Below are 26,446 nucleotides of genomic sequence, written 5' to 3'. Positions count from 1 at the left end.
ATTTAATTTCCAATATGAGTTGACTCTTTTAGACTGATGACTAGCAGACATACACATTTTCAAAAAAATTGTTTTACGGTCCGTCAAGGGTGTTGCCAACAATTTTGTTTTAGAGACATATTCAGATAAAGGATCAGATATCAACCAATAATCAATACGTGACTGTAATGACCCTATTTTTCCATGAAAATTCTTTAACTGTAGGATTCTTATATCTCCAGATATCAATCAGTTCTCTTTCATTTATAAAATCTGACATATAACTACTACTTTCCTGACTTTTACTTGGCCATCTATCTAACATATCATGAAGTGAATGATTCCAGTCTCCTCCAAATATGATCTTTAGATCTGCAAATTTACTTATTAAAGACTCAATTTTTGCATTTACTGAATGTATTAGGTCAATATTCTCCTGTATGTTATTATAACCATGAATGTTTCCCAAATAAAAATATCTGATCATTAAAGGAAATAACCAACAAAATAAAATGACCATTTGTATGTGTCTGTGAAGAAATAATTTTCCCATTTAACTTATGCTTCAATATCAGAGTTCCTGCTGAATGGTTTGTGCCATGAGACATCCATAAATTGGGATTTCCAGAAGCTGGCATCCTTATGTTCAGAATGGGATTCTTGTACAAGACAAAAGTCAATATTCAAGCTTTTAGCATATAACAGCAGTGCTTTCCTTTTGATATTGTCCCTTAATCCTCGAGCATTAAAAGAAACAAAAGATAAAGATATAATTGTGAAATGTAACTAACTTTTCACCCTGCAAAAAGTGTGTGTAAACTTCAGAGAGAACAGAACTACTCTGTCTAAAAGAGTGCATCACAAATGTTTTAGCAGCAACAGCACACTGTATATTTCAAAAACAATAAGAAAAAGAAACCCTGAGTCATATTGGCTTACAAGACTGAAAGGCACTTCAGTGAATCTCTTTTCTGTTCACAAATCCATGGGCTCCGACCAAGTAAGCAATCTTCCCCTCCTTTCGTGCTTTCTCCACCTGTGGCTACAGCTGGTTGCATCTCTCTCGGTCCTCAGGTCTTCCCCTAAGTGCAGTTTCCTTGCCTTCAAGTAGTCTGATCGCTTTGCCGCTTACCAGATGATGTCTCGAAAATGTCTCATAGTAAATTGTAAGATTACGGCGCGGGGCAGTGGTGCCGAAGAAGACTCACGTCGTTGTCCAATCCTGTGGACAGAATCAAGTATCTCTGGGAATTTTTCACAGTGGTCAGGATCCATGTTTTGGCAGATTTCAATGACCTTTCTGTGTACGTTTTCTCCATCTTCCTCAGGTAGCCTGTGAAGTCGCAGATTCCACCTTTGTTTATACCGTGACAACTCCAACACCTTGTTTTCTAATGTTTAGATTTTCTCTTCTGCTTTATCCACTCTCACTTCAGTATGAGTCACCTTTCCTTTCAGCTCCTTGAGGTCTTCAGAGATAAAGTTAAAAGTAGCCTGTAGGTCACATATGCCACGTTTCCACTATGTGGAACTGGCTCAGCTCGGCTCGGCTCGATTCGACTCGGGTACCAGGTCCTATTCCTGGAGACCGTTTCCATTACAGGATACTACCAACTTTACAGTACCTGGACATCATAGTGATGCGGCGCGTTACTTCCGTGTCGTCTGCTCATAGTTGCTGATAAAGTCGCTCGTTGCGCGTTGTCTCGTCAAGCTCATGCTGAATTTTTACATCTGAATCTCCTCGACAAACCATGGTGTAGTTTTGCGGGCTATCATCATGTGGATTAACCTACTCCTATATTTACTGTCAACTTTCGCATCTGTTTTTTGTAAAACAGTGGGTCACAGAGATGACTCTCTGACCAATGAGTGGTCTGCAGTGTTTACACGTCATGTTTTAGTATCTGGTCCCCAGTCCTGGAACCTCAGCATAGGTGATACCAAAAAACTAGTACTGGGTACCAGATTCCAGGTCCTTTTTCATAATGGAAACACAAAAAGGCCGAGTCGAGTCGAGTCGATACCATGTAGTGGAAACACGGCATAATACTCTTATCAATGTTAGCCCCTTGCTCTTTGATAGCCATCTTGAGCGTTGTAATGATGTTTTCCACGACGTCAGTTTCCATTACTCTTTTCTTACCAGAGGGTTTTGATGGGGTGGAAGTAGGAGTCATAAGGATTCTCTTATTTGAGCCCAGGTTTTTTGCCATCACATATAGCTTCAATTTTACCCACTAAAGTTCATTTTGCTGCTTTTTAAAAAAGTTTTTAGACAGAGTGAATTCTGCAGTAGACCATTCACAGCGCCGCCATCTTGGTCCCCTCCTACATCTACAACTTTGAAGGTGAGTAGCGATACCTCAGCTGTTAGCTTAGCTGTTAACATTAGCATTAGACTCAGTCGCAGCTAAGTACTTGTAACCCACATCAAATTGTGTCAATATGGTGTAGCCCAGATAAAAATGTCTAAAAAGTGACGAATACAAAGATAATTAACACATAGTTATAAATATGGTTAAACATAGAAATTAATTTGTTATTGTGTTATTAAAAATGTAAAGTTCATATTTGGTTGTTAAAATGTATTTACATATGTAGTAAGTATCTTTACAACATAATATTTAATTTATTGTGAAGGTTCATCCTAAAAATGTATTTTCCTATTCCAAGATAGTCAGTGAGTGCGTCCTCAGTTTGGTGTGAGGTCACAGTGGTCTGAACTGGTTAGATCCGGTTGTGAAAGCCAAGGGGGCACGCGACTGCACTGAATTTCGCTGGTTTTTTCTAATTTTTTTTTTTTTTTTTAAAAGTAATCTGTGCTGTCGTTTGTTGTCTTTATAACTCACTGGGATTTTTTTTAGCTGCTAATGTGGTGGTAGAAGACTTTTATAGTTTCAACTTGAAGCTTTTGTACCGTTTTATTTTTGTTTTGTTTTTTTACTGCAGTGCTGACATTTAGCTAATATGGCGACGCTAGCTCGCTCGTTTTGTGAACTCTAGGCCACTGTTAGCCAACACCGCGGATCCACGGACCTTACAGGAGATCGTAACCGACCTGGTGAACGAGAGACTGGACCCAGATAGCACACTGAGCCACCCGGGAACGCTCAGAGTACCTCTGGCAACGTGGGAGACGGAGACAAGACGGTAACGGGCACGGAGCGTGCACCTGGACTGGAGTGGAGGCTGTGGACCTGAGGCACCAGGTTTTATCAGAGACACGGACAGCAGGATCTGGACAGATCTGGTGGGATTTGCACAACTCAAGGTACCTTATTTTATTTTATTCTGCTCAAAGAGTGAAGCGACCCTGAAATTTTTGGTCACTACGTGCCCGAGCTGCGACACAGGCCTGCAACGTAGGGTTATTTTGTGTAGTTAGCAGGTTTTAGCACTGGTTAATAAGCCAGTTATTAACCTGTGACAAGGGGAGCATTTCTCTTTTGCAAAACGATGTTGTTATTTGCCGTGTTACCTGTTTGAAACAGAAAGCTAAAGCCATGCTGTTTTTTATTCATTTTATCATATTTCTTATTAAAGGGAGGGTTATTTTGAATACTTAACCTTGTGTTTCGGAGTCACTTTGGTCCAGTGTCATTCTACAGGGTGTCCCATAAGTCTCCATACATAGGAAAAATAAACGTTTCTTCACATAAACCATTTTTATTTATATAATATGCTCTATATGACTGCCATTTTGTTGGGAACACATTTCAATGCGTGTCCTCGACTGCTGAAGAACTGTAAAGAAGAAATATAAAGAAATACATGTTAGAACCATATATGTGTGGAATGTATTATGTCTCCTATGTATGGAGACTTATGGGACACCCTGTATATTGAGTGTACAGGGTGGGGAAGCAAAATTTACAATGAACATTTAGTTTTTTCTCAGCAGGCACCACGTCAATTGTTTTGAAACCAAACATATAACATATATTGATGTTATAATCATACCTAACACTATTATCCATACCTTTTCAGAAACTTTTGCCCATATGAGTAATCAGGAAAGCAAACGTCAAAGAGTGTGTGATTTGCTGAATGCACTCGTCACACCAAAGGAGATTTCAAAAATAGTTGGAGTGTCCATAAAGACTGTTTATAATGGAAAGAAGAGAATGACTATGAGCAAAATTATTACGAGAAAGTCTGGAAGATACTATTAAAGAAGAATGGGAGAAGTTGTCACCCGAATATTTGAGGAACACTTGCGTGAGTTTCAGGAAGCGTGTGAAGGCAATTATTGAGAAAGAAGGAGGACACATAGAATAAAAACATTTTCTATTATGTAAATTTTCTTGTGGCAAATAAATTCTCATGACTTTCAATAAACTAATTGGTCATACACTGTCTTTCAATCCCTGCCTCAAAATATTGTAAATTTTGCTTCCCCACCCTGTAACTTTAGGTACTTAACATGTAGTGTAGTTTAAAGATACGTTTTATTGGCCCAAACTCTTTCTTGATTTTTGCTACAAAATATTGTACGAGAGTACACTGCGGTCAAGCCAGCTGACGTTTGTTTTTCCGTGGTCAAACCAGCGGACACTAAAATTAGCGCACCTGCGTACCTTAAGCTTTACAGTAAATGCAGGCAAACTATCCCGAACGAGCGAACAGGTAGTATTACTTCCGGTTTTTAAAATAAGATGTTAGAAGCAGTAAATGAAGAATATGTGATATCCAAATGCTATGACAATACACGTGACTGACTCATAATTGTTGGCAATGCTTAATGTACGTGAGTAGAAGACATCTCTGACTACTCACACACTCGGAATCATTAATTTTTACTGTATCATTACTAAGACATTTCACATTAAAGGTCACACATTTGTACTTTGACATAGTCACATTTCTCGTCTTTCTGACACTGTAAAAGCAAATTGCTCCATAATTTCTGGCAATGATTGATGTACACGAGTAGAGGAGGACGTCTCTGACTACTCACACACACAGAATTATTCATTTTTATTGTATCAATTTTGAGAAATTTCACATTAAATGTCCTACATTTGCACTTTGAAATTGTTATATTTCCCATTTTTCTGACACTGTAAAAGCAAATTGCTCCATAATATCTGGCAATGATTGATGTATCTGTGTAGAGTACATCTCTGACTACTCACACACTCAGAATCATTCATTTTTACTGTGTCAATTTTGAGAAATTTCACATTAAAAGTCATACATTTGTACCTTGAGATGGTTACATATCTCACTTTTGTGATACTGTAAATCCAGATTGCTCCTAAATTTCTGGCAATACTTGATGTACATGAGTAGAGGATATCTCTGACTACCCACAAACACAGAATTATTCATTTTTACAGTACTATTATTGAGAAATTTCACATTAATAGTCCTACATTTGTACTTTGAGATGGTTACAGTTCTCACTTTTGTGATACTGTAAATCCAGATTGCTCCGTAATTTCTGGCAATACTTGATGTATCTGCGTAGAGGACATCTCTGACTACTCACACACTCAGAATTATTCATTTTTACTGTACCATTATTTAGAAATTTCAGTTTAAAAGTCATACATTTGTACCTTGAGATGGTTACATTTCTCACTTTTGTGAAATTGTAAATCCAGATTGCTCCATAATTTCTGCCAATGATTGATGTACATGAGTAGAGGACCTCTCTGACTACTCACACACTCAATTATTTATTTTTATTGTATTTTTACTGTATGTTATCAAAGTTAGAGGTGTAGACCCTAAAACAGTAGGTTTTTCCGAACCACGGACGCCGAACTACCGACACCCCCACCACGGACACCGGACTACCGATTCCCCCGACCGAACCACGGACGCCGAACTACCGAACCCCCCCACACACACACACACTTTCCGGACTACTGATCCCCCCCACACACACACCGAACCACAGACGCCGAACTACCAACCGAACCCCCCGACCAAACCACGGACACTGAGCTACCGAACACCCCCCCCCCCGACCGAACCACGGACCGAGCCCCCCCCCCCCCCCCCCCCCCCCCCGTTCGGATTACACACCGCTAAATGAACAGGTCACTTCCACAGAAAACACTGAACTACAAGGAGCTACCATGGCAATAGACAAGTCCTACACCGGTACCTGGTCTGTTCACCTGTCCCGGACCGGCAGTCTCTTCACCGGGGCCAAGAGAAGACACTGCTGCCCTGCCCCGGAAGAAGGGACCAGGTGAAGAGGCCGCGACCCCGGCTCTGAGTGGCTCTTACCGGTGGTCAGACTAAGGCAGGGCCGGCATCGGTCTTCAAATCCTTCTTCTCTTTCAGCCGTCTCCATGTTTCTAAATCATCTCCTATACATCTCCTTGTTTTGTTTCTCACTTTGTCACGATGTATTTGGGAATAATAAGAGTCCTTTTAGGTTTAATAACGTCAGACATTTGTGATCAGAAATGTTCCAGCTGCAGCCCACGGGGATCTGGCAACCTGGATGCTGAAAGGCTTCTGACTCTGTGATTAGCAGACAGGTGATGGGCGGGGCATCAGACCAAAACACACAATGTCAACATAAACATCATTTCAGGGCTGACACTGAGCTTTTCAACTGCACATATTCTGGCTGGACTACTACTGTCAGTGAGATCAGTATTTGAAATAAACATGATTCCTTAATGTCTGGTGACAGTCAAGGCAATTTTACAGTTACTTAGAACATAATTCCTACATACTGCAGCTTTAAACATTTACTTAATGACTTCTATTGCGACTGATTACTTTGTATGTTTGATATGAAAAGTCTACATTTCTAATGTAAACTGTGCTGTTCTAAATATAGTAAAAAAAAATAATTCATTCATTAATTCATTCATTTTCTGAACCCGCTTTATCCTCACTAGGGTCACGGGGGTCGTTTGGAGCCTATCCCAGCTACATAGGGGCGAAGGCAGGGTACACCCTGGACAAGTCGCCAGTTCATCGCAGGGCTGACATATAGAGACAAACAATCACTCTCACATTCACACCTATTGGCAATTTAGATTAACCAGTTAACCTATTAGTGCATGTTTTTGGATTGTGGGAGGAAGCCGGAGTACCCGGAGAGAATCCACGCAGACACGGGGAGAACATGCAAACTCCACACAGAAAGGTCCCACCCCCCGTCGACTGGTGTTGGAATCGAACCCAGGACCTTCTGTCTGTGAGGCATGAGTGCCAACCACTGCACCACCCTGAAAAAATAATAAATAAAAAAATAATAATAAAGTAAAATACACACAACCAGTTGCTAATCTTATCAACATCATAATGTATTTAAAAACACTAATAAAGTATGTCCTATTGTAACCCTTATTTACTCATGCATTAAATAAGTGGGCTGTGAGTTCTTCAAAAGTGTACTCTCACTGCGGTCAAGCCAGCGGACGTTCGTTTTTCCGTGGTCAAACCAGTGGACACTAAAATTAGCGCACCTGCGTACCTTAACCTTTACAGTAAATGCAGTCAAACGATCCCGAATGAGCGAACAGGCAGTGTGACTTCCAGTTTTCAAAATAAGATGTTAGAAGCAGTAAACGAAGAATATGTGATATCCAAATGCTATGACAATACATGTGACAGACCCACAATTTCTGGCAATGCTTAATGCACGAGTAGAAGACATCTCTGACTACTCACACACTTGGAATTATTAATTTTTTCTGTATCATTACTAAGACATTTCACATTAAAGGTCCCACATTTGTACTTTGACATAGTCACATTTCTTATCTTTCTGACACTGTAAAAGCAAATTGCTCCATAATTTCTGGCAATGCTTGATGTATCTGGGTAGAGGACATCTCTGACTACTCACACACTCAGAATTATTTATTTTTACTGTACCAATATTGAGTAATTTCACATTAATAGTCCTACATTTGTACCTTGAGATGGTTACATTTCTCACTTTTGTGAAACTGTAAATCCAGATTACTCAATCATTTCTGGCAATGCTTGATATATCTGAGTAGAGGACATCTTTGACTACTCATACACTCAGAAATATTAATTTTTACTGTATCATTATTAAAGAATTTCACATTAAAAGGCCTACATTTGTACCTTGAGATGGTTACTTTTCTCACTTTTGTGATTCTGTAAATCCTGATTGCTCCATAATTTCTGGCAATGATTGATGCACATGAATAGAGGACGTCTCTGACTACTCACACACTCAGAATTATTTATTTTTACTGTATCAATATTGAGAAATTTCACATTAAAAGTCCTTCATGTGTACTTTGACATAGTTACATTTCTCACTTTTGTGGTACTGTAAATCCAGATTGCTCCATAATTTCTGGCAATGCTTGATGTATCTGAGTAGAGGACATCTCTGACTACTCATACACTCAGAATTATTCATGTTTACTGTACCAATATTAAGAAATTTCACATTAAAAGTCATACATTTGTACCTTGAGATGGTTACATTTCTCATTTTCCTGACACTGTAAAAGCAAATTGCTCCATAATTTCTGGCAATGCTTGATGTGTCTGGGTAGAGGACATCTCGGACTACTCACACACTCAGAATTTTTTGTTTTTACTGTACCAATATTGAGAAATTTCACATTAATAGTCCTACATTTGTACCTTGAGATGGTTACATTTCTCACTTTTGTGATACTGTAAATCCAGATTGCTCCATAATTTCTGGCAATACTTGATGTATCTGCGTAGAGGACATCTCTGACTGCTCACACACTCAGAATTATTTATTTTTACTGCATCAATTTTGAGAAATTTCACATTAAAAGTCATACATTTGTAGTTTGAGATGGTTACATTTCTCATTTTTCTGACGCTGTAAAAGCAAATTGCTCCATAATTTCCGGCAATGCTTCATGTACATGAATAGAGGACATTAATCATTTTCAACCTAAAGTTAAATTCAAAAATATGTACATCAGAAAACCACTGGCCTACACGAACTGTGCTGACTTCCTGTGGATAATACTTTCAAGAAATCAAAAAAAAAGGGGAAAAAAAGCTAGGCTAGTTAACGAGTTCATGCATTCAGCCTATCACCTTGCGAGATGTAAATTATTAATCTTCTGACTTTTTCGACCGTCATTAAAAATGTCAGCATGACATGGGTAAGTAGCCTGTCCATAGATTAACTATCAAAACACACTATATTGCCAAAGGTATTTGCTCACCTGCCTTGACTCGCATATGAATTTAAGTGACATCCCATTCCTAGTCTGTGGGGTTCAATATGACGTTGGTCCACCCTTTTATCTATTGTTGTTTTCAGCTGAGTTTCCCATGATTTCCATAAGAATGATAACTTATTAGTATTCAAATGCTGCAGCTCTGAACAAAATTTGGAGACAAAGTGACTTTGATTAAGACTATCTAAAAGGGTCTTTTCTAATGAATTGAAGTCATCTGGGAGATAAAGAGTATCCATTTAGGTTTGTACTTAACGTGGCTCAGAGGTGCAACAGGCCAAAAAATTATCCGCTAGACGAAAAAAATTATCTACTACAAGAAAAAAATAAGGAGAACAGCCTAAAAAAATGATCCACTAGATGAAAAAAATTATCTACTACAAGAAAAAAAAGAGAACAGCCCAAAAAAATTATCCACTATAAGAAAAAAAAAGAGAACAGCCTGAAAAATTATCCACTAGATGAAAAAAATTATCTACTACAAGAAAAAAAGAGAGCAGCCTAAAAAAATTATCCACTAGACAAAAAAATTATCTACTGCAAGAAAAAAAAGAGAACAGCCCAAAAAAAATTATCCACTATAAGAAAAAAAAAGAGAACAGCCTAAAAAAATTATCCACTAGACGAAAAAAAAAAAAATCCCCTATAAGAAAGAAAAGAGACCAGCCAAAAAAATTATCCACTAAAAGAAAAAAAAAGAGAACAGGCAAAAAAAAAATTATCTATTAGCCCAAAAAATTATTCACTATAAGAAAAAAAAAAGAACAGGTGAAAAAAATTATCTACTATGAGAAAAAAAAAAAGAGAGCAGCCCAAAAAAATATCCACTATAAGAAAAAAAAACATCATCCACCTTTTCAATTACGGGGGCGCTGTTTTCCCGAAAGGTGTCTTGCTTTAAGATTAAGGCCACCACAAAAAATAAAAGGATAGGCTGAAAAATTTTAAGGCTTTCGGCTAATGTAGCTAATGCTAAGGAAGTACCCCACCGGAAGTGGAGGTCGTGCGCTAAAAAATAAAGTTATTTTAAAATATATTTACATTAATATAGTTTGCAAAGCAGTTAAATGATTAAATACGGTTCCAGTGTCTGCTCAAGGTTAGGCATGGGCGTTAAATGGTTAAGGTTAGGGTTAGGGTATGGTTGGGGTTAGTTTTCAGTGGTAAATGCCCCTTGTGTGCACTGTGTGAAGGTTCGTTGCTAAGCTAATGCTAACGCGAAAAGTTGACGGCAACTTTGTGAACTACCAGTGCAAATAAACAATTGTGTGATTACGGTGTTGAATTGTTCAACTGCCTGACATTCAATATCATTTTTGATGAATATTCACTACAAGAAGTTCTGAAATTATTTTATTTTGAGAGGAGGAGAAGAGGAGCTTCCTGTGGAGCTCCACTATCATGGCATCGCCCATTTGTTTCCATGTAGACATCTTCTCCTCAACTCAAACGGAGTGTCTTCACTACCGAGGTACCGCGGTACCACGGCACGGTGCCAGGTGCCAACCACTTGCCGTGGCACCGCAGTGCCGCAGCTCGGTGCCAGGTACCCCAGCACGGCACCGCGTACCATGGCTGACATCTTTATCTCCACAAAATGTCCTTCTTGAGCTAGTGTTAGTGAAGACACTCCGTTTGAGCTGAGGAGAAGAGGTCTACCTGCAAACAAATGGGCGATGCTATGATAGTGGAGCTCCACAGGAAGCTCCTCTTCTCCTCCTCTCAAAATAAAATAATTTTAGAACTTCTTGTAGTGAATATTCATCAAAAATGATATTGAATGTCAGGCAGTTGAACAATTCAAAACCGTAATCACACAATTGTTTATTTGCACTGGTAGTTCACAAAGTTGCCGTCAACTTTTCGCGTTAGCATTAGCTTAGCAACGAACCTTCACACAGTGCACACAAGGGGCATTTACCACTGAAAACTAACCCCAACCATACCCTAACCCTAACCTTAACCATTTAACGCCCATGCCTAACCTTGAGCAGACACTGGAACCGTATTTAATCATTTAACTGCTTTGCAAACTATATTAATGTAAATACCTATATTTTAAAATAACTTCATTTTTTTAGCGCACGACCTCCACTTCCGGTGGGGTACTTCCTTAGCATTAGCCACATTAGCCGAAAGCCTAAAATTTTTCAGCCTGTCCTTTTATTTTTTGTGGTGGCCTTAATTTTAAAGCAAGACACCTTTCGGGTAAACAGCGCCCCCGTAATTGAAAAGGTGGATGATGTTTTTTTTTTTCTTATAGTGGATATTTTTTGGGGCTGCTCTCTTTTTTTTTCTCATAGTAGATAATTTTTTTCACCTGTTCTTTTTTTTTTTTTTTTAGTGAATAATTTTTTGGACTAGTAGATAATTTTTTTTTGCCTGTTCTCTTTTCTTTTCTTTTAGTGGATAATTTTTTTGGCTGGTCTCTTTTTTTTCTTATAGGGGATTTTTTTTTTTTTTTTTTTTTTTTTACATCTAGTGGTTATTTTTTTGGGCTGTTCTCTTTTTTTTTCTTGTAGTAGATAATTTTTTTCATCTAGTGGATAATTTTTTGGCCTGTTGCACCTCTGGGCCACCGCAGTACATAGTGTCTGACCTGAAGGTATTTATGAAAGTGTTTTGTTTGTAGTCTGTATTTAGTTTGTAAGGACTCCAGTGTTTTAAATGTCGCCTTATCCCAAAGATTATAGATATTGTAAATTCTCGGAGGTCTGCGCTCTCCGAGTGCTTTTCTTGTTCATGTGTGTGTCTCTGATGTGCCCATCAATCGGAGGAATGACCTTTTTCACATTATTAACAGTTTCCCAGTATCACCTCTAAGTGTCGCCAATGGTTCCAAAGCACTAGAAATGTGTGTACGCCAGCTATGGACTTGGCGTGGAGGACCGCACATTTCCACGGTCATTTCACTTTTTATACATCTGAACGTGAGTGTGGAAAAGGGCGTACGCCAGGTTTTTGTGCGTACGCACGGTTTATACATGAAGACCGTGGTCCGCCCAAGTGAGCGAGTGCACGGACACGGTCCGTACGAGCGCGGACCCGGTTTGTCCGCGCTACTGTAAAACCCTCCCCGCCCCCGCTGCCTCAGATCCTCACCCAGCAGAGAAACCGTCTCAATATAGATCCTTAGGACAAACTCAAGCCAGTTCAAATGGGTCACAAACCAGGGAACTTGACCTGTTACAAAGACACATGATGTGTGTAAGAACCAAAGGAGAGGAAGCTTTATGAACTGAAGGAACTGCAACAGTAAATCCAGTGACTGACCTCCAGAGGAACTGGACCATATGACACTGTTGTGGTTTGTCTGTCTCTCACCAGGAGTGAACCACTGACCAGTCTGGATCAGATCAGCCTAACATGTTTTAAAGTCCTCATTCTTTCAGAATATTAACATTTGTTCATTAAATAGTTCAGGAAAATATGACTGTGTTTCATTTTTTGTTTGTGTGTGTACAATAGTGGATATGTGTGACACTGTGAATGATTTGATCTGGAAAATGTTCAAACAAACTCCACTATGACCTGTCCAACTACTTTTTTCACTCAAAAAACAACTCAGGAATTGATAAGAGAACTGAAAAGGAATTGGATTGATAAACAGAATCCACAATCGCATTGATATTGACAAAATCCTATTAATTTCCACCCCGGTGCAGATATCTCTTATGGCCATTAGGTGCTGTCTTTAATGCATATTTGTATGTTTGATGTTTACATGTCAATATTTTAATGTTTCTGCCACAGAAAGTACATTGTGTGTGTTATTTGTTTTGTTTTTTTCAAAATACAACTTGGTTACATTATTTCAGTGTGTGTATGATGAATTTTTGAACATTTTGAACACATTACAACAATAACGCAATAATAATGATAACCGTAATAATTTTGGTCACAATAACCATGATATGAAATTTTCATATCGTTACATCCCTAGTACTATCTAGAATCATATTAAGGTCGCGCCCTAACATTAATGTGGCATTTGGAAATTTAGACAACCGGCTAAATAAAATATTTTCTGTAGACATAATGAGACTATCATTTTCCTGTTTGGCATTGTAGCCATAAACATTACTTGTTCCATAAATTTTATCATTATATTGTATGGCTTGGCAGACAAAATGACCTGCTGGGTCACACTCGGTACATAAAACATTTCCATTAAACCTGTTTTTTAGAGTAGTGACCCCTGCTGAGAGCTCCGTGCCATGAGACAGCCATAAAAACTTACCCCACTGAGATTTGGAGTAGTTAGTATCATTTGAAACAGAGTGAGATTCTTGCATATAGACAAAGTCTGTCCTAAACGCCTTGGCAAAAAGAAATAAGGTTTGCGTTTCAGATTGTTGCGTAAACCCCTAGCATTAAGAGATAGAAGAGAAAGAGTATACAGATTTAAAGAAAGTGGCAAGCTAACAGTAATAACAAATAACCGTAGTAAGCAATGGAAATGCTTCAGTTAAACCTGTTATGCCCAGCTCGTATGAGAGCATAACAAAGGAAGGGAGACAGTGACAATTAAAGGTAATGTAATTTTTATAAAGATAACTCAAATCCAAATTACTCAGGTGAAAAATTAGTGGTGAGGTGTAAGATGTGTGGATGCATGTGAGAACAAAGAAACCAAAAGAACCAAACAAACATAACCAAAAGTCAAACAGCCATGCTGGGAGCCCTGGTGTCATCAACCATGCAGGAGGGAGAGAGAGAGCTGTCTTGGTTTCCAGGCCTCTTATATACGGTCTGGTCAGGTGTGTGTAATGAGCAAGGCGGAGCCAACCAGAGCTAAAATGGAGGAGCACAAGGAGAAACACAGACAAAATGGCCGACGGCCATCACAAACCTTAAAGAATGAACATCCACTGTCAGGATCAGCATTATTAGAAAATGTAAAATCTTGGTAAACTAATAAAACACTAAAGCAGGGGTGGCCAACCCTGGTCCTGGAGAGCCACAATCCTGCATGTTTTAGATGTATCCCTCTTCCAACACACCTGATTCAAATGATAAGCCTATCATCAAGCTCCACAGAAGCCTGATGACAACCATCAGGTGTGCTGGAAGAGGAAAATATCTAAAACGGGTGTCAAACTCAGATCCTCGAGGGCCGGTATCCTACATGTTTTAGATGTTTCCCTCTTCCAGCACACCTGATGGTCGTTATCAGGCTTCTGCAGAACTTGATGATAGGCTTATCATTTGAATCAGGTGTGTTGGAAGAGGGAAACATCTAAAACATGCAGGATACCGGCCCTCGAGGATCTGAGTTTGACACCCCTGATCTAAAACATGCAGGACTGTGGCTCTCCAGGACCAGGGTTGGCCACCCCTGCACTAAAGTAAAGTTGTAGTTGAGTTTTTGTTTTGTTTTGTTTTTCCTTTTTGTTAGATATACTTACATAGAACAAAATTCAAACAAACCCCCTTTTTTTCTTGTATAAATATAAAGACATAACCCTGAGTCAAAAGAAATATTACCTTAACATGGTAATCAGTAAAATCCTCCCACAGGAGATCAAAACTTAAGGTGATTTTAGGAACATAAAACACTAAGCCAGTGGTCCTCTTCATAGGTAAACAGTCACACCTTGCATCTACATATGTATTTCTGTGCTGCTGATGAATCCTGTTCCTCCCACAAAGTAAGCTGTCATCCCGTCTTCTCGTGCTTTTTTAATCTTGGGCCACAGTTTTTTTTTTCTGTTTTCTCTGTCCTCTTTAGCCACATCCTTGGTTAAGCGCAGACCCCTCGATTGCAAAAAGGCATTGTTCTTGGGAGCTTTCCACAGCTCTTCCCTGTATCGGTGGCAGACGAGCCTGAAGATGGTGCCGTGAGGCGTCTGGTCATCTTTTCGTTTTTTTCCAAGCGGATGAGCTATGTCTATAATGTCCGGGAATTTCTCTCTTTCAGATGGTAGCACTTATTGGCAGATACTGATGACCTGTTCACGTACATTTTCCCGTTCAACTTCTGGTAGCCCTTGTAGTCTCAGGTTCCATCGTGTCCCACAGGACTCCAGATCAGCTACACGCGTCATGCATTTCTGAGCGGTCACCTCACACTTCTCCACTGGGTTTTCAAGGAGGATCATCTTTTCATTCAGTACTTTTATGTCAGTACGCAAAGCATCCATCTGTTCCTCAAGCCTGTCACTGCTTGAGTTGATCAAGTTGGAGAACATGCAGACAGCATCATCCGATGCAAGAGTAAACCTTTTGGCAAGAGGAGGCTTACCTGGAGTGACAAGTAGCGGCGGGAATTCTTTATCGGTTACCGTAACGCCAGCACATTCCATCCCGGTACTGTAGTCGCATTCACTAGCAAACATGCTAGCGCTACTGTCCCTTCCTCCGAGCAGATTTAGATAGATAGGATCAAGAATAGAAATCGTGTCCCTATGCCCATTGAAACTGTGCTACTTTAAATCTGTCAATAAGTCCAAAAGTTCCCCATTTATTTTCCTTAATTTTGACATCAGTGTAGCTAAAATGTTATTTAAGCACTTTGGCGTAAACCTTGTCAATATCAGTAACATATTGATGAAACCATGTTACCGAGCACATTTTAAAATAGTTTTGGTGAAAAATTGTATTTTACACAATCATCATTCTTACTATGTTTATGTACTTACAAAAACCGAGTGAAATATGTAACACACATTGATATAGGTTATGTATGTACAAAGTTAGAGCCCATTGAACACGAAACATGTAAGTGTATCACCGCTTGACCTGACCCACTAGTAGTAATGAAGTGATGTATCTTACTGATGTTTCTCAGTTTGTTTCAAATAGGTCCACGCTGTACAAAGCCATCAGTGGAGAGTGGCTGGACCTGTCTGTTCTGAGTGTCAGACATCTGCAAAGAGTTCACCCCTGTTTCTGCACCAAGGGTATCTATCACCTGTGAGGTGCCACTGGTGCACTCAGTTTGGTACAAGCAGGCAGTCCCCTGTCATACCAACAACCCAAGGCAAGAAGTCGCCTTGTTGCTCATAATGACGCTCCACCTCGTTCAGATTTGCCATTGGCTGGCTGCGGACTGGAGACATGCTGTGGGTTTGTGTTCACAGAGCATCAGCAGCTGCACTTCAAGTCACTTGAGGTTATCTGGGAGGTGGCTAACAAAATACAAAATACAGAAGATAAAATTACAAAGTGGTGATAAATTGCTCAAGGAAGGTTAGAGAAAAACGTATTTCTCTGAACTGACACAAAAGTAACACTGGGTCCCTATGGGTTAACCTGAAATACTGACTTTGAAGGAAAATGACAAATTGGTCCCACCTAGATATTTACAGTTTTTGTCCCAGAGTTATTGATTAATAATGTTTACATGGAGTTACTCAGTTTACAGCAGCTACTCAGATTCTAATAAATGATAGTTAATTTCCTGCAAGGGTCACTTTTTTTCCAGGATGGAGACTGATTGTGATATTTGCAATCAGCATTTAACAACACTATCGATAAACCTGTACTTCACAGTTCTGTCTTTATCAAATATGATGCGCAAATGTTTGTTAGTGTCGCTTGAAACATCACTGGTTAAATAAATAGAATAGAATATTTGCTCCAATGGACATTTTGAATTACTGTTAGGGCAGCAAAGAACACGATGTTGTAAACGGTAGTAATGACTTTATGGCATATAGGTGGGCCAGTGTTATGACAGTATAACTTGTGGGGTTTTTTTCTCCACAAAGACCTGAGAAATGTCTGTCACCTGTTTCTAATGAAATGACTGACCAGAGGGTTTCCCAAAACTAGGAAAATGTAGTTCTTGAGTTTTGATGACAACATCTTCAGCTCAGCCCCTCAGTAGATTCTGGATATAGAACTAGCATTTCCAGTTTACGCTAGTGTAACGGGTGTGTTAGTCTCTTAGCTTCAGCTTGCTTTGAATCAGCGGCACATCCGTTAGCCCGTTAGTACTCTGCGTTGTAGTTCATAATGATGAAGGACGACTCAGACCACAGTAGTTGTAGACTCAGCAGTTTACTTTCAGTCAGTACATCACATCTGTACAATAGAGTGAATTATTAAACATTGTCCGCGGCTTTTCCTCTGGTACAGCCATACACAGACCCCTTTCCTCAGCGCATCTAGCGCGAACTGCGTAATTTTAAATTAACCATGTGTATGCACATATAATAGTTTGGGCATAACACAACCAACCTTAAATATGAATAAAATGTAAAATAAACAAAACAAATGACATACCTGTACAATAGAGTGAATTATTAAATATTGTCCGCGGCTTTTCCTTCTGGTACAGCCATACACAGACCCCTGCAGCATGGGAACATGTGTCTATCTTAAGTTTTAAAAATAGACTTAACACTTCACATTTAGACACACAACACGTCTGCAACATAAAACCGTCACATATAAATGTATACTGCTACACAATGTTCAATAAAACCAAAACAATTACTGAAATTGCAGCAGAGAGTAAAAGAGCCTACCTTTCCTCAGCACATCTAGCGTGAACTGAGGAAAAAGACCGCGCGATGACATCATTAACTTGCGTCGGCAGTTCAGACTTAAAGTGACAGTACAGGTATGAACAGTGCAGATATAATCATTAACAAAACTCATTATAGAACCTACTTTTATAATACTAAATTAATGTTTCTGAATACTCCATCAGGATTTGGTGACAAGAAAATACAACATTGATATTTTTAATCTGGTTACACTAGGTTATATCCAGTATAATTTATTGCTCTGTTTTTTTTTTTGTTGTTTTTTTTTTTTACAACTTTGAAGGTGAGTAGTGATACCTCAGCTGTTAGCTTAGCTGCTAACATTAGCGTTGGGGGACAGCTTTACATATTTTCTTAAATTCTCTTGGTGTACAACACACATATTTTGCTATAAAATCTACATAATCAAAAAATTCACAATTATGATCTAAAATATCTGTCACAAATGTAACACCTTTCTCAAACCAGTCCTTCTTAAAGATTGATTTCCTATTTACTATGATCATAGTAAATCCCAGCCCTATGTTGTAAACGACTCCCTGTAACTCATTCACTCATTCCGTACTCTGCTTAAGCTGTGAATGTACAGGCTGTAGCTGATGATATTTAGTGTCATTCATTACTGATGGGACACATTTCAATTTCAAAGAGCAACAGACTATCAACTTACCTCCCAGTAGGGTAAAACAACAGAGGAATGGGTTTAATGCGGAAGCTGGAGCCAGCGCTGGAGCCCGGTGAAACCCACTAATAGAAAGTCTTCTCTCATACATCAGCGTAGCCCATTAAGTGCAGTTTAATTGACAAGCAAACGGTTTTAAGTCACAAGCAAAGAGGAGTGATTTTCAAGCAAAAGTTTTTAACTCACAAGCAAAGAGGAGTCAGCTATAAGCAAAATGATCTTTTTTTTGGATTGCCACTTACTGTCTTTTGCTCTCAAATCTCTTTTTTGGTTGCAAATGTAACCCGTTCAATATATATGTTTATATAATTACACAAAATTGTGTTAAATTGTCATTTTCATTTATAGTTTATGCATACCTGGTGTCTTCCTTTATTGTACAGTTTGTTTGGGGTGTTAGTCCTCCAGCCACACCCACTTCTTCTTCATGTGTCCCCCCGTAGTGTTCGTGTATAAATTCCCTGTGTGCCAGTAGCTCTCCCCTTTTTCATGTTGTCTCTGGCGGGAGGTCAGTGTTCATATCGTCATATCCCGTGTATTTGTACATTTATTTGCTGATGTTTCTTATTATTTGTGCTATCCATGTTTGTTGAGTTGTGTTTACTTTGATGTTGGACTTGTTGGTTTTGTTGTCTGTGCCACGCGGTGTTGATATGATGTTTTCATCATTGTAGATCTGGGTACGGGCCCTAGTTTAGCATCCCGGCTAACTGTCTTTGTGATCCTGTTGTCCAGGTATGTTGCCCTTTTTCATGTTGTCTTGGACGGGAGATCTGGGTACGGGACCTAGTTTAGCATCCCAGCTAACTGTCTTTGTGATCCTGTTGTCCAGGGTAAATAAATGGAGACTGCCTCCGCAAGAGATCACTGCGTCCCGAGTTTATGCCCTTCCAATAACACAACGCAGAGGGAATAGTCCGGTCACACAAATCTATTCTTTTTGGTTGATAAATAAAGAAAGAAATGTTTCTCCATATCTGCAGCACCCTCAGCAGCAGACTCTTCATGGCACCCCTTTGCTCAGTTGGAGGCCTCTGCTGATCCACCACTCCTGAGCTATGGCCAGGATGTGAGCCGATGGAACTGCTCTCACCAACAGAGAATGTGGATGAAAACTGAGATGGAAGCCTCTGGACTGTGGCCAGGCTCTCAACCAGTGAGACATCTAATGAACATGCTCTCCTTGTGGCGTTACCCACCTCAGCCTGAACTTATTGATACTGCCGATGAACTGTCATCACCAAAGAACTTCCAGCTTCACCTTTTCTTTATATGGAAGCTGGAGCACACCCATCATGGAAAGATATTTATTTATTTAGTTTATTGGTTATTTATGCTTTCAAGAGGCTGGTTTTTTGTTATTGTTTGTGAATGATTATGTGTTCATTAAAAGTTGATTTTACTGAAAACCCTCAGCTCATACTGTTATTTTTTCACAAGCACAGCCTATAACTGTCATGCCTGCAGCCAGACGTTAGTCTGGTTTTGTCTGTCTTTTATGTTTGTTTGTCACTTCCTGTTTTATTTTGTTAAGTTTCCCCTCATGTGTCTTGTCTGTTGTCTTTACTTCCTGTTCCCTGATCGTTCTCACCTTTTACCTGATTACCTGTCTCCGCCCTGATTTGCTCCACCTGTGTCTAGTTGTCTTCCCTCCCTTTTGTGTATTTAAACCCTGTCTCTTCCCCCTGTCAGACGCCAGTTTGTTACTCTTGCAGTACTTACCAGCGTTCTGATCTTGTCTGTCTGTTTTTGGATTCCTGTTTTTTGACCCGTTTTGCTTACCCGGTTTTGCCTACTGCCTGCTCCTTGTCGGTTTTTCTGCCTCATCTGATTCCTGGTTCTGATCGCCTTGCCTGACTTTTGGTACGTGAGTTTTTGCCTTTCCCTTATGTCCTGTCGCCTGATTTATAGCTTACCTGTGTATGACCTGTTTCCGTCCCTGACCTCCCTTTGCTTTTCCCCAGTCGGGAAAAAGACCCCGCTAACCACACGGGGAGACGGGTTGTCGTTCTCGGTCCGGAGGACTGAGTTGAAGAGGAAATTACCACCTATTATCCTCAAGATTTTGTCATTTATATTTTTCCTACACCTGTGTGTGACTAATAAATCTTTTGAACTTAACATCCTGACTCTTGAGTTCTGCTTTTGGATTCTGTGCCTGTACTAGCGCCATTACAATAACCTAATTCCACCATAACCCATAATGCATTGCGTAAGTATACATTAGAAAACATGTTTAGCTAAGCTTTATTACAGACTCATGGTCCACTTTAAAAAGCAAACTAATACATACAAACACAATAAAAAGCTTTGATACTTTAAAGAGGCAGTCATACCAGTGTTTCCAGAACTGAGATGTGTAACATACAGCACTATGCAAGAATAGTCAGCAATAAAATTACAATATTTTCGGAATGATTCAGGCGACGCATAAACTTTTGTTTCATTTTAGAAAATTAAAGTAAAGTTTTTCTTATGTAATTACAGTCCTTTCAATATAACAGTCTAAAGGTAAAAATAACCTCTAGATTTGTATCTCAACCGGGATTCGAACCGGTGTTTCGGTGGAGAATGCAATTCATTAATGCGCAGGAACGTGATTTTTTTTTTCTGTCTTCTGGTTGGCGAGTGACAGTTCTACGGGTTTATGCAGCTGGCCGACTGGCATAGACTGAGAAAACCCAAACTTACCCCCTCACATTTTTGGGAAATATGCCAATGCGTTTCACATGCACCTTAGAAAAGATGGCAGACTGGTTGCTCAAAGGGGTCTAGAAATGGAAGCTGATGCCATTGAAGAGTACTGCAAGCTCAGGAGGGTGAACCACTACCCTTGTGGCTTCATTATACACCCTGACATTCCATGGCTGGGTGTATACTGCAGTCAAGTCACTTTAAAAATCTATGTGTGTCTATTCTAGACATTATGGTACAGGGTTTAGGGCGGCTGTGGCTCAGTTGGTAGAGCAGATTGTCCAATGGCCATAGAGTCTGAGGTTCAAATCCTGGCTCTGACTGTCCACATGTTGAAGTGTCCTTGACCCTGAACTCTGGATTGCTCCCAGTAGTGTCTGACAGCGCCTTGCATGGCAGCAGCCACCTACTGTATGAAAGTGTGTGTGTGAATGGGTCTCAGAATATTCATCAGTCTGAACAATAATCCATTGGAATGATTCTGTGACCTCTTAAGGAAATGATTTTATAAGGGTTCAAAGTTTAAGAAAATGACCCGATCAATACTGATTATTTCATGGACTTTGCTTTTAAATTATTAATAATTTTGACAGTAAATTTTCAAGAAAAATTCAGCAGACTCATCATACTCATCAGTCTGAATAATAATCTATTGGAATTATTCTGTGACCTCTTAAGGAAATTATTTTATAAGGGTTCAAAGTTAAGAAAATAAGATGATCAATATTGATTATTTCCTGGATTTTGCCTTTAGATTTTTAATAATGTTGACAGTAAATGTTCTTGAAAATGCATCAGACTCATAGTATTCATCAGTCCGAACAATAATCCATTGGAATTATAGGGTTCAAAGTCTCCATTATTAAGCGTTCATTTTTTTCCTTGTGTAACATAATGTCTAGAATAGACGCACCTAGATTTTTAAAGTGTGGCCCACTTCACTGCAGTCAGTGAAGTCGAGGGTAAAAACCATGGTTACTGTCCAGTCTTTATATATTCCTGGCAACAGCAGAATTCTAATGCCGATTTCTCCCGTGGCGCTAAGAACATAACGTCGCGCCCCCAAGCTCTATAGTTATTTTTAAAACTACCTACAAACTGTAATGATAGAAAATGTGTTCAGGAGGAAGGAAGCGGGTTTTTTTGTTTTATTTCAAACAAACTACAGTATATGGTGAATGAGATTTACTTTAGCTGGTTTTATTCTCCCTAATGGCAAAAGTTAACTGTCAAAAACAACACAGTGTGCATTAAAACATACTGTGCAGGTGTGTTAGAAACAACCAGTTACAGAAAGCAGCAGCTGCAGCATCAAGTGATTCCATACAGTCTATTTTAGACAAAACACAGAACAACAGACTCTGTAGTTTCACTCAGCTCTTTACGATGGCTCATTTGTATAATGGTTTCCCTGTTTCACATCACAGGCAAACTCCCGCCTGAATAAACACACCTGATACACTCTGAACAAAGGCCTCACAAAGGCCAGGCTCACAGTACATTTGTATTCATTTGCATTCCACTGTACAGATGTTACAGGAGACACTTGCTCAAGTATGATCAGGTTCACTCACTGCAAAGGTACTGAGCCGCTGAGTATTAGGACCCCTGTTATAGTCCAGAAGGATAAGTACCATTGAAAGTAACCAGCTACAAACAAAACATTTTCAAAATTAAAAAAGAGAGAGAGAGAAATCAGAAATACAACAGTAAGCAAAATAATCTCAGCATTGTAATTATAATGAAGAGATAAAAATAAATATATACAAGTTCCAGATGCATTCCTTTAAGTCCTTTTTTCTGCAATAACATCACAAAATCTCTTGGGCCTCTTAAGAAGCTTCTTTTAACATTATGTTATAGGTTAATTTCTCCCATAATTTCCAGTACTTTTGCTATTAAACCAGTAATTATTGCTGCAGAGAGAATTTCCTCCTTCAGTGGCTCCCAAACTTTTTAATCTCCAGATATATAATATATATTTAATGTCTCCTTGTGACCCAAATTTACAAAAGTGCATCACAAATTGTCATAATGTCTGCGTTTCATGAATCAATGATAATTGCAATTTTTTTTGCATCTCTTATGTGTTTTTATCTTGTGATTTATGGTATATCTGCTATTTTCACCTTTTTGTGTCTTTTATGTTTTTTCATCTTTTTATTCATCTTGTTTAATCTTTTATGACAGTTTTGTCTGGCCAAACAAAATAGTCTCAGAATTGTTAAGATCCTTACATTTGATGTTTACTGCACTGATTAATATGTTTCAGCTAACAAGTAATTTAATCCTTTTAATTTAATCCTTTATCTGTTGCAGTGAGTAACTTCCCAATAGTTTGATAGAGAGCATAAAGACTGGACTGTGTTTCAGTGGATAAAGGTCATGTGGACTGATGACTCCAGACTGACCCTGTTCCAGAGTGATGGATGTGTCATAATGACAAGAGAGGTGGATTAAGTAATTACCCAGTATGCCTAGTGCCTACAGTACAAGACTGTGGGCCAGTATTATGATCTGGAGTTTCTCCTGTTGGTCAGGTCTTGGTTCAACAATGTAATACAGTGGTTCCCAACCTTTTTTGGTTCGTGACCCCATTTTAACATCACAAATTTCTGGCGACCCCAGACATCCAAAGCGGAGGCATTTTTTTAACTCAAATTAATTTGTTTCTGATCATGTAATAGTTTGCTATAATATGTTACAATTAGACATTAATTTTAGATGACATTTAGTCTATATAATGTTTATTATTATGGACGGAGGCAGAAAAGCCAGGTGTAGATTACTGCACGAAGTGAGAATTTTATTTTCCTTGGTCAGGATATGTACAGTCAGTCCAGCTTGGATTTACAAGGCTGACAATTAATACTGAACAAACAGTAACTCAAACTATGAATTATGAAAGAGCTGCAGCATCTGAAACCGACCACAATGAACATTTGACAGATAAACAGAACCACAGTGCTTCAGTTTCAGCTTCACAGTTTGTCTTTTATGGATTGTGATTGTCTCTCTCAACTCACCATATAGTTTTTATTAGTAAGTTTTTGTTTTTATTTTTTATCAATTACTAGAAATTTCAGGTGACCCAATTTGAAATCCAGGTGACCCCACGTGGGGTCCCGACCCAAAGGTTGAAAAACACTGATATAGTGTGTCCTTGAAATGACATTTATTTATTTATTTATTTATTTAAGAAATAAAAAATTCCATGGCAGGTGTATAACATATTCAAAGCTAAAGATGGTCCAAAAAATGTTAAAGTGTGAGTGTTTTTTTGGTAGATAAAATGATAATTTTAGTTAATGTATTTCCTGTGTTTCTAATTTAATTAAATCTTATATTATTTAATAACATATAGGTTAATTGGTTGATCTAAATTGCCCATTGGTGTGAATGTGAGAGTGATTGGTTGTTCGTCTTTATTTCTATGTCAGCCCTGCGATGAACTGGCAACACGTTCAGGGTGTACCCTGCCTTCACCCATAGGTGGCAGGGAGAGGTTCCAGCATCCCTGTGACCCTCTTGAGGACAAAGAGATTCAGAAGATGAATGAATGAATGATTTTTTAAAATTTAAAATAATAATGATAATATTGTTTTGTGTATTTCTGTGTTCCTGCTGTCATTTGTTTGTTTATTGAAGAAACTGAAAATGTGAATAAACACATGCACAGCTGTATAGAAACACACCTCATGATTTGTTATTAGGCACCAAACAATAAATATATGAGCAAAGAAGACCAAGTGCCATATCACCATAAGTCTAAAAATTTTAAAACCATTGTATTCTTGCCACAATATGACTGGCTTAAACTGGATTAAAACAGCTGATACTGTCATCTCAAGATGCAACACATTTTAATATTGTATTCCTGAATGAATGACCCAGATATATTTAATACTTTAATTAGTCCTTATTGTTAACAGAAAGTCACAACTGACAGTCATCGCATTGTATATTTATTGGCTGTTAAACTACCTGATCATGGCTTTGTGGGCTATTTTCAGTAAGTAACGGTGATTTAACCCTTTCATGCATAGTGGTCACTACAGTGGACAGCAATTCTACAGCTGTTCTCTTGTATGTTCATGGATTTTGTTGTTTTAGTTCCATATCAGCCAACACAGTGGATGCTCATGCATCATCCCATACACTGCAATTCATACCGTTACTGTAACTTTGCTGCTCTTCATAAACCTGATCTGCACTAACATGTTTGAGTGTAAATCAACTGCTTGTTAGTTGCTTGAAAGTCTGATGTTTGCACTATGGATACTTGTCACTTTATTTTATTCTATTTTTCTATTTACATATATATATCTTAGATGTGCCTTTTATATTACATGTGTGTAAATATGTATGCCTAATGCCAAGAGCTGCTGGACGAAATTTCGTTGTGCTTCGCATAATGACAATAAAGATTCTATTCTATTCTATTATTGTTATTAGACTGTAATAAACAGTTTTTTTTTGTTTTGTTTTTTTTAACAAAATGGTTTCTTTTTTGCATATTATCTCCATGAAGTGAGTAATGACCTGTATCAGTGTATGTTAAAATGTGAGAAAACATCAGATTAGCTGCATGAAAAATGTTTTTATTTTATAGTTTTCACACAGTATATCAGTAAATACGTTTCTTTGCTTCAAAAATTAAACACATGGTGTCCAGCTGAATGGATATTTTTGCAACTCCATGAAAAATAGGTTCATAAAAAATGTCAATCGCATTTTTTTTTTAATGCCTAGAGGAATAAAAACACTCAGAAAAAAAAAACTTAATTAACCCTTTCATGCATAGTGGTCACTACAGTAGACAGCTATTCAAAGCTCTTCTCTTGTATATTTATGGATTTTATTGTTTTAGTTCTATATCAGCTGACACAGTGGACACTTATGCATCATCCCGTACACTGCAATTCATACCATTAGTGTAACTTTGCTGTTCTAGATAAACCTGATCTGCACTAAGTGTTGATGGGGTGGGATTAAATAAATTCCACTTCCTCCCACTCCTTTTTGAATGTGCAAATGAAGTCATGCATAAGTTTCGTTTTTGTTTTTTGTTTTCTTCCATGACCTCTTACTACCTGTTTTTTTTCTAAAGACTAAGTAAGACTACTTTGTCTTGTTGCATATTCGAAATAAACTAAACTTAAATAATAATAATAATACTAATAATAATAATTGCTTGTTTTTGTTACTAAACTGCAATGAACAGGGTTTTTTTTTTTTACTTTTTTTTTTTTTTTTTTTTGCATATTGTCTCCATTGTCTCCATGAAGTGAGTAATGACTAGTATTAGAGTTTGTTAAAATGTGAGAAAACAGCAGATTTGCAGCATTAAAAATGTTTTTCTTTCATAGTTTTCACACGACATATCAGTAAATCCATGTTTCTTTGCT

The sequence above is a fragment of the Sphaeramia orbicularis genome, chromosome 17 (assembly GCF_902148855.1).
Source record: "Sphaeramia orbicularis chromosome 17, fSphaOr1.1, whole genome shotgun sequence".
Classification (NCBI taxonomy): Eukaryota; Metazoa; Chordata; class Actinopteri; order Kurtiformes; family Apogonidae; genus Sphaeramia; species Sphaeramia orbicularis.
Note: the sequence above shows the minus strand (reverse complement) of the source record.